General features: G+C 30.7%; 1 pseudogene; it reads left to right on the forward strand.

The window, feature by feature from the left end:
• Positions 1–1,152: 1,152 nt before the first annotated feature.
• Positions 1,153–1,916, forward strand: LOC121122966 (transcription initiation factor TFIID subunit 9-like; annotated as a pseudogene).
• Positions 1,917–14,752: the final 12,836 nt, after the last annotated feature.

Raw genomic sequence — 14,752 nt, forward strand, 5'->3', positions numbered from 1 at the left:
TCATAAAAGAGTTCGCGTGGTTTAATTATGCCTTCCTACCCAATTTGGATTCAACACCCTTGGATAATTTCTTGTAGTATATACTTGAGGGAGTTGAAGTCCCTGAAATTATATGGATATTTTATTTTTATAAAATCAAAAGGTAAAAATAAAAAGAAGTGTGCTATGTATTAGATATGCTGATTTTTTACGTCTAAGTTAAATTTTCTCGAGATTATATGACTGCATTTAAAATATGAGCACATATTTGAAATTAACATAAAATTATGTATAGAATAAACTTATTTTCATGTGGATTAAGGATTTCTTTCTTACTCCAAAGATATATAAAGCTATCAAAAGAATAAAAAAATTAAATCCATAATCTTCAAAAAATATATTGGTTAACAAAAAACTATTTACAGATTTGTAACTAGTACGCCATGTTCTAAATGAATTAAATATGGAACTTATTATTATTTTTTGCCTTGTGTAATATACATATGTATAGAGTAAATTGTATGTACATAAATATTGGTCATATGTACATTGTAATCCCTTGCATATTATTAATATCTTATTTTCATATATTGTAGATCTATAAATATTGTGTATAATAAAAGGGATTGGTCACTTCGTTTACATATATAGGTATATTAATATATTTTTTTCTAAATATTTTGGATTTTTGTATAGGATTTTCGATCAAAAATCTTGTCTATCTGGGGAGATGGAAGGGCTCATCTTGGATTTATATGCGATATTTATAACTATGATTCATTTTGATTCATGGGAAGCTTTCGAGATAGATAATCAAAAATGTTTTCTTCAAGATCCTATGAAGTTTACTTTCAATTAAGACCACGTTTATGAACTCATAAAGAAAGAGAATGACTGATGATGTCATTTATTTCCAATTTAAGACAGACGCTGCCCAAGATGTAAAGAAATGAAACAATTTGAAAACAATTTGTCGAATGGCTCCAGATAAATAAAATAAATCCTTGGTATTATTTCTTTTTCGCTATCAATTCAAATGTGATCCTCAATTCACTTTTTTTTCTCTATCTCTCTTGTTAGCTAAGTTCCTTCATTTCTTTAATGTCTTTCCTCTTTCCTCATTACAGACTTTAAATACTCTCATTTAATCTTAGCGATACATTGATATTGAAAATGGTGAAAGATTCCTTTCCCAAAGAAGCGTGTGTCACGAGCCCAATTTTCGGCGATATGGGCGTCTCAGAATATGATCTCTGTGTTCTAAATAAATTTATAATTGCTATACTGCATCCGTTTTGAAGGACCCCAAGTCTATTTCATCTCATGCTGAGAAGAAATTGATCGATACTGAAAAACTGTTGATCTTTTAACTAGGCAAAACTTAACGAGTCTATCCTCTAGATATGTCTTATTGGAGACTTCTCGTACCTTTCTTTCTACCAGTAATTAACCAAGTCCTCTTCAAGTCCAACGAAATTACATCCCTAAAGATATTATATTACTGCATGTCATTACAGGTTTAAGTCTGACGATAATCCCAAGTGTTATTCAAGTGGAGTTTGCTCAAAAATCTATAAAGAACTATCCTTAAATTCTAAATATTCGACGACTTATAGCGCTTCTACACCTGTTTTTAAGATACAATTAGTGCTAGGAACTCAATTGGGCACTTAACCTTCTGTTCGCTCAAGTAAAAGAAAAAAAGATTCGTCATTTGTATATTTTAGATGTAAATCTGATTATTTTGGAGATTTTTTCGGGAAATGTTATTTGTTTGTAAATATGTGCTATAATTACATCACAAAAAAAATAATAATCTCGTATATTTGCAACAACTCATTTCCTTTCTTGTTCCAATGTAGCCCATAGAATTGGAAGCGTATGAAGCATATCAATTAAGAATCACAATTGAACAATCCTTATCCCGCAACACTTAACAAATATCTTAAAATTCCATAGGAGACACCACTTTGTTTAATATGAATTTAAAGAAGAGGCTGGAGAGGCAGTTCCAGGAAGATGTAGACAGGGGTTAATCAATGGCGACTCATAATTTGTACAAAATATTACAACAGATATTTTTAACTTATATCAAGTATCCGAATAGTAGAAGAAGCTTCTAGTAAAGTCGATAAGAATATAACTTTATTAGAAGATATAAAAATTTGATCATCTACAAATAACAAATAATTTTAAATAAATTGAAGAAAATATTTCAGGCAAAGAAGAACTACAAAAATTTAAAATTGATTCTAAATATATTTTCATTAGCTTATAAAAAAAGTTATGACGGCAATAGAACCAAGGGAAAGAAAATCCGAACATCATTTTTTGTTTTCCTATATAAACATTTCGGACTATATTGGAAAACCTCTTGATGATGAGAAAACCACAGGACGGATTACATCAAAGGTACAATTTTCACTCCTTTCTCCGAAGACGTGATCTTTTATTTTGTAAGTTTTGGATACTGAAACAATGGAGTGGAACCAAACTCAGCCAATGGAGATCCTAAATAATTTGGAACGATATTGGCAGGTACTAAATTTAGAAAATAGAACCTATTTTAAATAAAACAAGCTTACTGAGAAGAGAATTTTATCAAAGAACAGAAACATTTCAAACTTTTGTAGAAGTTTTCAAGCTTTTATGGATTTCTTGAGATGTAGAGAAAAATATAATGCACTCATGGATATTGATTTTAGCACAGTGTTAGACACTGGTTCAATTGGTAAAGAGAATATATATCTATTCATTATTTAGTAAGTAATTTTTTTCTTTTTTTTTCCACTCTCCTTTTCAATTAAAGTTGTTCTTTATTTTAATGATTGTAGCAACAGTTTTAGGAATATTGTCATCCGAAAATTGGACACAATTATCCTAAATTATGTAGTGATTCAACCATTGAAACCCCGTTAAACATAGATAGCCATGGGTATTCCAGAGTGGTGACTATAGCCCCTCCTACCATTCAATATTTTTGTTTTTTAGCAGAACTTTTTCTCCTCAAAATGATAAATTTGCAACAAAGGATTTTTTTTTACTTAAAACAAATAACAAAATCCAAAACCCCCACAAAAAAATAAAAAAAAATAATCCTACGGATGCCACTGTTAGCGGCCTTTGGATTTGCCATTGTAAAAAATTATTTGTACAGTAGCGAAATCTGGACTGAAAGTCAATGAAGAATAAAACCTTTAATATCTTATCAGACCAATGGAAATTTTTACTATCCATAGTTATAAACAAATGAAAAGTGAATGACAGGGTGAACATTTTGGGGATTATATGGAACTCTGAAGGGCATTGCCCCTCCAATTGGTAGAACTTTTGTTCTATTGCACAAAAGTTTTGTCATGAATGAGGTAAATTTTACTAGCAAAAAGAATAGATCTATATAATAACAAATTTGTTTTGCAAATAATAAATACAGTGCCTGCCATCTTCTCAGATGTTAAGAAAGCCATGAAAAGGAAGAAGTTTGGCTCAATTGATATATATCCTCCTTAAAAAGACCTTGCAAGCAATTAAGAGGGGGATTATATTTATTTAAGGACATTAATCTTAATATATAAATATAAGAAGTTATTTGTTGATATTATTTGAAAAGCATAACTAAAATGGATAAGTTTGATCACCAAATTATCAATCTATGACATTCTTCCAATCCCTTCTGTTATCTACAATGATTCCATCAATGGGATATTGAGACAATGAACAAGTGTACAAAGAACTGTTTGTTCCAAGATTCCGATATTGGACACTAATAGTATTATTGATATCATACACAGAATAAATTTTTTCAAAAATATTCCAGGACCTGAGGAGCATAAGAGTATTGTCCTGTTTGAAAACACTTTGCTGTTCACAATTTATATTTTAATAATAAAAAATTATTTTTTTCTCTACTCCTTATCCCATGATATTTTAAATTTCATTATTGGGCCTTGAAGTCTACGGAACCAGGAACCATGGTAAAAAGTTATACAACTATTAGGTCTGCCAGTATCTTCTGGGAGAAAAAAAAAGTTATCTGTAAGGAATCCATAAGGGTAAGAAATGATTTTTCCAGTTACAGATCTCGAAAGTTATCATTAGTTTTTCAAGCCATGCAAAGATAACAGGAAAATATACAATAATACACTGCAAGTCTTTATTGACTGTCTAGCTGTAAGTTCTTACAGCTAAATTTGAAAGATACTCAGTCAAATCAGAAAGCTACATTGTTTTTGAGAATTACTTCTACTCAGGTATACAATATTGAAGAAGGACGTTATTTGAATGTTGCCATAAGTAGCGCAATTATGTGGCACATAAATTAACTAAAGAGAAACTTATCAAAATAATATGAAATTTGAGAAATAATTATATCAGCAGGGGAAAGATGTTTTGAAACATAATTTTTACGGATATATAGAAGAAAAAAAAAGGGATTATTGATAGTTGAATTTGATTTGATTTAATTTTTAGGTTTTTAGTCAAAGGAAATTAATTTTTAAACACAATTTTGAAAGATATCTTTTTTTATAAAAGCAAGTTTCCTTTTGTCTGTACAGTCAATATCTTTAAATATATCCCTTGCTGTAAAATATATATTTATAAAGTAAATATAGGTCATATGTACCTTTTACATGTTGAAACAAAGAGTTAAAACAAATAGTAGATGTTTGATTTCTAAGAAAGAGGGAGAAAAAAGTTTTTTTCAATGTTTTGTTGGTTAATAAGTTAAACCTTTTTTATTTGAAAACTATCTTAAATCTAAAACTTTTATAGGGTATAATAAATATTTATTTTATAATTTATCCTTGAACAAAGGATTGTTTATTAAATGATTTCCTGGTCACTTGCTAAACTATGTTAAATACCAAATATAAAATAGTAGTTTCATTTTATTTAAGGTATTTTGCAAAGTTATGCCTGGGATAGCAAAAATTTTATCCAAAAATTATGGAAATATTAATATTTCATATAGAAATTAAAATTGAATTATTCCAAATTAAAAAAGATTAGGCTTCAAAAATTAAGCATTACAAAATTGAAAAAAGGATGGTTGAAAATGTATTTGTTTCTTTCTTCAAAACGTCAATCATTTTCATTTTATATACATACAAAATATATAGAACTAAAAAAAAAAAGAATTCATTGTTTATATAACTCCTATTTACTATAAAAAATATAACGATATCAAAGCCTTTTGTAGTTACTATATGTGAACATGTGTTTAATAAGTGTATGTACTTGAAAAATATAAGCGTATACATATAGTAATTCAATTACTCATTTTCCATAGACTCACTTTCTGGCTCCTGTTTCATAATTAAATTCCCTACCTATATAACAGTTCTACAATATTAATAAATTGGTAAGTACTTTAGCGACATACGAAAAAAATCTAAATGAGATTATTTATTGGTATCTTTAAATTACATACTTTGATGAATAATTTTATATATATTTTGTATTAGCGGTCGTACCTGTCACTACTCTGAGTTATTAGGCCACGAAAAAAAGACAAACTTTACTCAAGATAATATAGAAGATAATTCCCCAAGAAATCCTCAGTTTTATTCTCCGTTTTGTCCATTTCTCAAGAAAAAATAATAATAATTATATCAGCTGGATAAAATAGAAAAAAACAAAACATGCTCAGGTTGTCAAACACAACAAAACTCACACTCTAAAAATGCTAAAGATTTACAAACCCTTAATAATTGGTGGGGGAACAAGTAATTTAGTATTTTTTGCTTTATGTCAATGATTTTTATAAGAACTGTTACATTCATCCGACTTCAACTGTTTATCCTCCGCTCTGTTCAATAACTTGTTGCCAAGGAGAATCCAACTTCATGATGCCCTTTTTCTACCTAGAAGCCCTTATCCCTATTGGCAAAAACAGGGACAACCAATTTTCACAAGCCTCTATCGAGAGTAAATTTGTAGCTCCAAGCACGTTGGCTATAGAAAGGAACAGGTGGTAGTCACTTCGTGTCAGGTCAGGACTATAGGATGGATGTATAAGCCCTTTCCACCAGAGCCCCTGGAGCTTTTGGCTTCTCATCAAATATGTGTCTGGGGCCTAGCACTCTCTTGATGATGTCTGGTTGTCTCTTATTCATCAATGCAGGACGTTTCTGTTCGATAGCAAGCTTCAAACGGTCGAGTTGTTCACAGTAGAGGATAGAATTTACCTCAACTACGAAATCGATTGAAGCAATTTTGTGCAACATGAACCGACAGGCTAACGACTCCATATAAATTGCAAATTTGATTGGTTACTTTCGATTTGTTTTACCATTTCAGGTTGTAAAAATGTAAAATATGGCGAATTTCTTCATTTGAGACCTCCATACTTGACGCACGATAATTTGCGATTGAACTGGCCGAGTACAATACTGTTCAAAAGCTTTGTAGATTACAACTCAGAACTTTACAATCCGATATGATCAATAATGAACAAGATATATTTAGTTAAACAAAGGAGCGGGAAATACAAAATTATTTTCCCCCAACATAATATATACAAATTTTTATGTTTGTACTCCCTTTTTGAATATGACAATGTGAGTTTTAGCTACACACATTTGTTGCTAAACCTCATTGAAAGTCATATTCATTATTATTTACATACTTCCTCTTTATATATATATATATGACGTGCTGAGCTTTAACTAGACATGCTCCTTGTTAAAAATTAGTACTTCTCAGAGAATCAAACAAACAAACATTACTTAGATAGTAAGAAAGTATCAATATTATTACTTCATATTAACTTATTTATCGCTTGTCCCTAAAAATACTTACTTCTTTCTTTCTAAAGCTGATTGTGGCATTGCCTTCTTTTTTTTTTTTTCCTCACCCTTCATTTTTGACGCATGACTGAAAAAATATTTTCATGCTTTGATACATTGTGTACCTGATCAAAATATGTAATGAATTTAATCTTTTATATGTAATACAACTAATTATTGTCATTTTCAGGCAATATCTAATTGATTATGTCATAAAATAATGTATTAAATATAGGTAGGTAGGGTATTACCAAACAGACAAAGACGTGTTGTAGATAGTGTATGAAGTATTGGTGAGCTAAGATATTTTCAAAAAAGCAGAGATGTATTAATATCACTTTGTATTAAAAAATACGTAAAATGAGATTATTTAAATCGATAAGAATAAACCAACAAAAACATAATAAATGTAAATATTTAGTATTGGGTACTGATGCATTACTAAATTAATATTAAAGTCAATATCTGCAGAGCCATTAAGTCATGAAAAAAATTCTATAACAGAGGACGTAATTTATAAGCAAGGAAAATTTCTTAATGAAGCGACGTAGCTTCGTAAGTAACGCTGAGAAAGAGCAAGGGTAATTTTTTGAAGCTGAAACTTAATCGACTAAACAATGTACATTATAGTTTGTCTTACATCAATCAATCCAAATCTAGTATAGAAACATCCTACACTTGAATAAAAGCTGAAGAGTTAGAAGAAGAAAAAATCAAATCAAATGTTAAATACCGTAAGGATCGAATCTTGATTATTTGAAGCGCCCTTTATATTGTTGACATACCGATTTATTACTACTACGACGACGTCAACTACTTTATCTCATTATCACTATGTTTTTAACCTTTTCGGTGTTAGTATAAAAATTTGAATTTCTATTAAGAAACATATCTGGCCCGTCAACACAAAAGTAATTTAGAATCATTTTTCTCAAAATGAAGTGTGAATCCAATTTGCATTTTCCTACAAATTATCGTCAGTGGTACAAAAAAAATTATACATATGAAAATATTGGAGGTACTTGAAGTAGTCAAAATTGATTGTTACAATAAAATAATGATACATTTAATTTATAAATACAGGGTGTGTAAGGTATTTGTGGGGCGAAAAACCCGACATTCAAGGGAGCCCTCGGATCCCAATTCCATTTACATTTTCTCTCTATTTGTTTCTATCTCATTTCTTCTTCTCTCTCTTTGTTTCTATCTCTTCATCCATAGCTGCTTAAAGCCCAGACTACTTTTATTTCTAAGGTTAAGAGGCCGATTTCTTCATCTGATTATCGCCCTATTTATGTCTTGCCAGATATAACTAGAATCTTCCATCGAATAATAAATGAAAGGATGAATATTATTGATATCGACCCTGAACAATTGTGCTTTAGAAAAATTGATGGTTCCTCAATTAATAATTTACTATTACAAGGTATTATGGAAATGCCAAAAAGGAATCTAAAAGAGGTGAATTAACGTGGTAACCCTCACAATTTGAAGAATGTTTGAGAGTAAAGCAGCTTAGCTGTCATGAAGTTTTATTAGATTAGCTGTGACAGCTCTGAGAGAGATGGAAAGAATGAAAGAAAGAAAACACAAATCATACTCTGTATGACGAAACTTCTGAAGCTCACCTTTTCAGTTAGTTATTCAAAGGATATTGTTTATTACTGCTGTGATACTTAAGACTTTTAATAATGTCATTAGTTACATGTGTGTGACTCGTTAAAAGTAAAGGAATAAGTTCCTGAACAGCAGCAAGTCTTCGGGAGTCCTTATTTCTTCCTCAAATCACGAGGCGGATAAGTATCTACTTCATTGTCGTCATATGGGATTCAATGTGTCAAATTTTACAACGAGACAGCAAGTATATTTCCTTAGTTATAGTGGCGGAAGGACTTTAGTGAGAGGAAGATGAAAAACACCAATCTGATCCCTAATTAATTTGGATGGGCCTTTCTTACCTTAAATTTCATCAAAAAAGGATAATCTATGTTGGGTGATACATTTCAAGATAATTAGTAAACTAGTTTTCCTAATTTACATACTACAATGTCAACCTATAGGATGATATCTACGATATCTTTATAAATGATCAAACGCGTTGAGGTTTTCGAGGAAGAGTTATCGGCATAAGCGTACAAAGATATATCATATTCTATGCATATATAGTCTTATAAAGTTAAAGGGATTTCCCGGTGGTCCAGGGATGGTTTCCCTCCCTACAAATGAAATAAGCCTGTCAATGACTCCTCTTAAGTGATTTTCCTTATCCCATTCATTCCAACCCTTACTTTCATCCTTTGACCATGACTATAATAACTTTTATAACACAATGTTCATCTGGCAACCCCTTTTGTCGTTTCCCTTACTGTTGATCCCATCATTGACTCGGTATAAGCCTCATATCCATATATTTTATGAGTCGGAACGTCTTGATAGATAATCTATAAATTTGACATTTCAATTTTTTTAAATAGTGTAGAATTAAAGCGTAAGAAAAATCGAAAAATCCGTTACTGAAGGTTATCATATTATGGTTTTTGTGAGCTCTTTAATTTAAATTATTGTATTAAGATGATTATTACATTTCGGATTTAGTGTTTCTGAAATCTTCATCTAAAATAATGGACACTGTGACTGGTCAATTTAATTGCTTGCTCGAACTTCATATAGTTATTAAGAAACTTACAATTACTTTGCTTCATCAATATTTCAAGAAAGTTAGATGCAATTCAGAATCAAACTACTGAGAAATATGGATACCTATTATACACGATCGGAACAACGGGATAGAGTCCAATTAAACGAAGCGTATTGTCATTTTAAAAACGTTAATATTATATTAATTCAACTATAACCCTACTATTTACATAGTCGGTTCTATTAGTCTCTAATTATTTGATTTTAAACCACAAAAACCTAACCAAATAAGGAATTTGTGTATAATATAGTGATGATTATTTTTTATACTTTTAAAATACTATTTTTAAAAACTGAAATATATTGTTAAAATTTCTTGTTGCTTGTGTTAGATAGTTATTGTATAATAAAGGTTTTTTTTATAATTTAATTTTTAATATTATTATATAAAACAATACATAAATTACTACTTCAAAGCTCTTCATTTTTGCTTAGAACTTGATAAAAAGAAGCTTCTTATGCTCTTAAATATCTTTTCAAACAACTTTTCCAATTTTACTATTCATGTAAACGGCATCTATTTTTTTAATAAAAGATACTGTTATGAAATTAATTTAGAAGATTTATACGGATAATTATAGTCAGTTATAATTATATTGTTTATAAATATTTACATTAATTTTTTAAATCCTAAATATTCCAATGTAAGACTTGTAGCTCACTCCTTGTTTAAAAGTTCAAATACAATTATTTATTTATGTCATCATTCAATGTATTTATGAAGGACTACTAAAGAGTTAACATAGTTTTCCTTCCTTATTATTAATAGAAAAAGGTGAGCTTTTGAGATTTCGTCAACTTATAAAATTTCCACTTATCCCTATATCTAGTAATTCATGTATAATGGTAATGCTCTCAACAAAGGTACGGAGAGAGTTGATCTTATGCAAAAGAAACTGCTGTTTACAGTTTATCTATCGAATCCTAAGTCATCGACACGTTTTTGTTACAAAATTTGCGTTGATACCATTAATAATTTAGTTCTTCTTAATTGCAAAATTGTTATTGCCAAGAATCAGATTCAATATAATGAAGTGCACCATAAATAAGTTCCATTGTCATCGTTGAGACAAACAAAATTATGAAAACGTTATTGAAATTTTTATTCATGTCACATATTTACTTGAGTTTCATATAAACTGTTTACTGTACTATTTAAAAAATTTCAGAGGCGAAAGAATGGAGTTTTTAATTACCAACGGAGCTTCATATTGTATTAAAGCAATAAAAAACCTTAACTTCAATACAATATCAAGCTCCGTCGGTAATGAAAACCTTCAGTCTTTCGCCTCTTGTATCTGAGCCAAGAACGTTGCTGATACTTTGTACGGGAACACTTGTAATAGGTTTATTGTCGGCTTTGGTAACATTTTCCAAATTAATGAAATAAGGACTACCCAAAAAATAACCATCTAAAGGACCAACCAACACAACACAAGAAACGTAATGAATTATTGCACTTACAAAACCAAATCTCAAGCCAATACTTTATTTCAAACTCCATCACGAAGCAACTTTACACGTTTCTAAAACTTATGAAAATAATCAATACGTAGTTCTTAGTCACAGGTTACTTATTTATATATGATTAATGATCATGAATTTTGATATGTGTTCTCCTTTTCTGCTCAAGAAACACTTTGTAAGGAAGATAACAGGCCTCTTCCACGATGTCACAAATAATTTAGGGCTAGGCCTAATAAATTTATTGAAAATATGTTGCTTTTCGTTCAATGCAAGAATTGATACGATAAGCTGTTTGGATAATAAATATATAATGGAACTTAAAAACCTAAACGAAGAACTATTTAATAAACTTATAGTGAAATATTTTGATAAAAATGTTCTAAATAAAGATGATTGTGAGAAGGAGGAACATAAAAATCTTATTGGATCAGTCGACACCAAAATTCATAAATACTCTCCACAATGGCACAATGGGCCTTAGGAAATGGCTCACGGATAGAACCATTCCTGTGTCGAATTATGAACTTCGACGCACATATAAAGTAATGGCTGGCAACCTTCTAACTACAGAGATGAGGTGGGGGTTAACATTCAAATTTTTGACCATATTCAACAGTCATGTGTCACGACAAATGACTTCCGGAGATTAAGACACGATCAATTAGTTGATTATCTAAAGCATTACCATGGTAATTTCTGAGCCTATTTTTGAGGTCGATGGAGTACTAATGAAGCCAGACATGATAGTAACTAAACCCAACCATAAGGGAAGAAAGTACTAATGTGCTAGACGCATATAATGCAAAAGTATAGAAACGAAAAGCTCAGCTAACTAATTAAGGATGAATATAGATTCCAAAATCTATTTTCTATATTTGGTCAGGTGCACTATTTGAAAAATTATTCTCAGTGCTAAAGGATCTAGGTATTGACAAAAGGGAGTTGGCTTACATTGAGCTTAAAGGGCTCAATGATTCATATAAGATAAGGTTAGGGGAAAGATCATGACCCGATCGTGTAGTTTATATCCTTAAAAATAAGTCAACTTTATTAAAACCAAAGCCCTACCTTCCGAATCCATCGATGCTGGAGCTCACTAAGTACCCGAACACAGTACCACTATTCACGTTATAAACAATACTACAGAAGAATACTCGTTATATTAGCTAACAAGCTAATCCGTACTATGTAGTGCTATTGCCTATTGGTTGTGTGACGTGAAGGTATTCAAGAAGAGAAAAGGAGAATAGGATAAAATATCGTACTATCACAGTGGTGCGTAAAATAATAAATATTCTTACCAGTCAAAATGGCGGCGATTAGTGTGGGATTAAGGAGGTGCAGTCAAAGAAAAAAGGAGGCAGATTGTCCCACATCTCGCCTGCAGGCTAGTCACCAAAGGGCAATAATATTAATATAATATCTTCCAATATAGCTGAACATTGTTCTTTCTTCTTTTCGCCCAAAATAGCTGGGAAGCGCGGGGTTGCAAGTGAGAAGGGTTTGTGATATCGATATGATAATATGGTGTTGAGCATATATATATAAGTGTGTTGGAATTGGCCTAGTTAAATAAACACTTTTAAACCATATATTAAGATTTAATGTTATAAAAATTAGTACTAATAGTTAAATACTATTAAATGCTCACACAAAAATTATACATATACTATGTTGATTGTATTTTACTGAGCTTGTTCATAACTTCCAAATATTACTTTGTATTTACTTAATGAATAAATAATTGGGGGTAGGAATTTCGAGATGAGTATTCTCTTAAGTTTCAGCCCTAAAATAAGTCGTTTTTCAATTACTTGAGTTTAACGCCTTGGCTTAGGACCCAACTTAGTCCCAAATGGCGGTAATGAGAATGCTCATCTCGGGTCCTGCTCATACTCAGACAATAGAATTGTGGATCAAAAATAGAGTTATGACCTTGTTTGATATGGGGAGGAGCTTGTGTTCATTTCCTCCATACAGCAGTTGCTCGTGGCTGATATAATGAAACATTAAGTCATCAATACGAACAAATGAAAAAAAGAAAACGGTTTCTGCTTCGTTTTTAAAAACTTAGTAGAAACCTCATTTAATCTTCTTTAGTATTGTCGAAAGTGTATCCGATTATAAAAATGGTTGATAATATCAAAAAAGTATGGAAAAAAACTCGCCCATAGACCTGCTTGTCACTCCCTCTATTGGAGGAAACTTTGACTAAAAATTGGAGGGAACACTTCCTGAAACTCTTTGGCTAATCTACACAATATTTAATGATACACATAATCAGTGGCGTCGCTATACCCCGTTTTTTGGGGAGGGGGCTTGAGCTTCCCCAAAAATGTTTATCATATATATATATACATTAAGGTGTCTCATAAAATTAAAAGCAACTTTCCAGAAATACATACCCCCATTTTTTTCTATTTGATCTCAGCTGCTCAAATATGAAGAAAAAATCTCTTTGACAACGACAACAGGTACCGACGAGAGCTTTAAGTCAATTCGATGACTCAATTGTAGGGTGGACCGGAAAATTTGTTCAAATAACACAAACATAAAAAGTACTTACCATTATTGTATTTTAACTCGTTTCACTATTAGAAAATAGATGTAAGCTTGCTGTGTAAAACTTTGGGGTGTCTAATTGGTATATCTCCAAGTAATTCAGTAAAACGTGTTTCAACTTTCCCCAGTACACTCTACTCTTTATAAAGTGATAATGTTGAGTTTATCTTTCAGAATGGATAAATAATAGGACTCCATTTCATATATTAGGATTAGTTTTACTTAATAACACAATAAATTAATGTTTTCGAATACATTTTCTTTTAAGTGTTTTATTTTACATTCAGGTTATAGGTATCTTCTTGTGTTCATGAACGCATCGTAGTAGAAATGGCTTTTGTTTCTCATTCGCTGTAATTCAACCATGGAAGTATTTCGTAAACTTTTGAAGGATATCTCAGCCGTAACATTAACTGCTCTAAGCATTGACAAATTTTTTCAGGTTTCAATTCAAGTAAAATTACTATACCATAAAGATGGCGCTACACAAAGAAAATAACCTTCATTTTTTGAAACGCGAAAACAGTGTCATGCTTTTGACCGATATGAAGTAACATATTTTTTTACCTGAAATCAAATTTCATATAATGATAGACGAGTTGTTAATGAAACATAAATAAAGTTAACAGTAAATTGAAACACTTTCACGCATCAAACCAATAACCATCAAATGCTCCATTCGATGCAACAGATCTTTTGTCATATCCCCAGATATTTTCATTATTCAAATTTCTGACCATTTTTTCTTTAGCTTCTTGATCTACATAATCATTTGAAGAATGAAAAGGCCGCAGCTTCATCAGTTAAATATCATAAATGATGACTTAATTTTATTTCAGGAAGCTTTTGATATTGTTTCGTCTATTTTTTTATTTTATTTTTTCGTAAGCTTTCAATGATTTTAACAAATTTAAATCATTATATGGTGCTTTGAATGCTCAAATACATTGAAGGCAAGGCTTAATGTATATTATGACGCTATTTTATCGTCTTTATTTATCTTAAGCTGGTAACTGAATAAGGATATTTTCAGAGAGTATAATTGCTCTGGCCATGAAACGAACTTGGTGTATGACACCGGGAGGTCTATTCTTTTATATCATTGTGTCCGCCAAAAAATATAATAAATAGTTCCATGAGCTCCATGTAATCATCTCCCACAATTTCTTTTGAAAGTTCATTCCGATAATATTCTAATAAATCTTCCATTTCCAAAAGTAATAGGTTACTTTGTACTAATGATTGTAAGGAGTCTGTTT

This window comes from Lepeophtheirus salmonis, chromosome 8, assembly GCF_016086655.4.
Source record: "Lepeophtheirus salmonis chromosome 8, UVic_Lsal_1.4, whole genome shotgun sequence".
Lineage (NCBI taxonomy): Eukaryota > Metazoa > Arthropoda > Copepoda > Siphonostomatoida > Caligidae > Lepeophtheirus > Lepeophtheirus salmonis.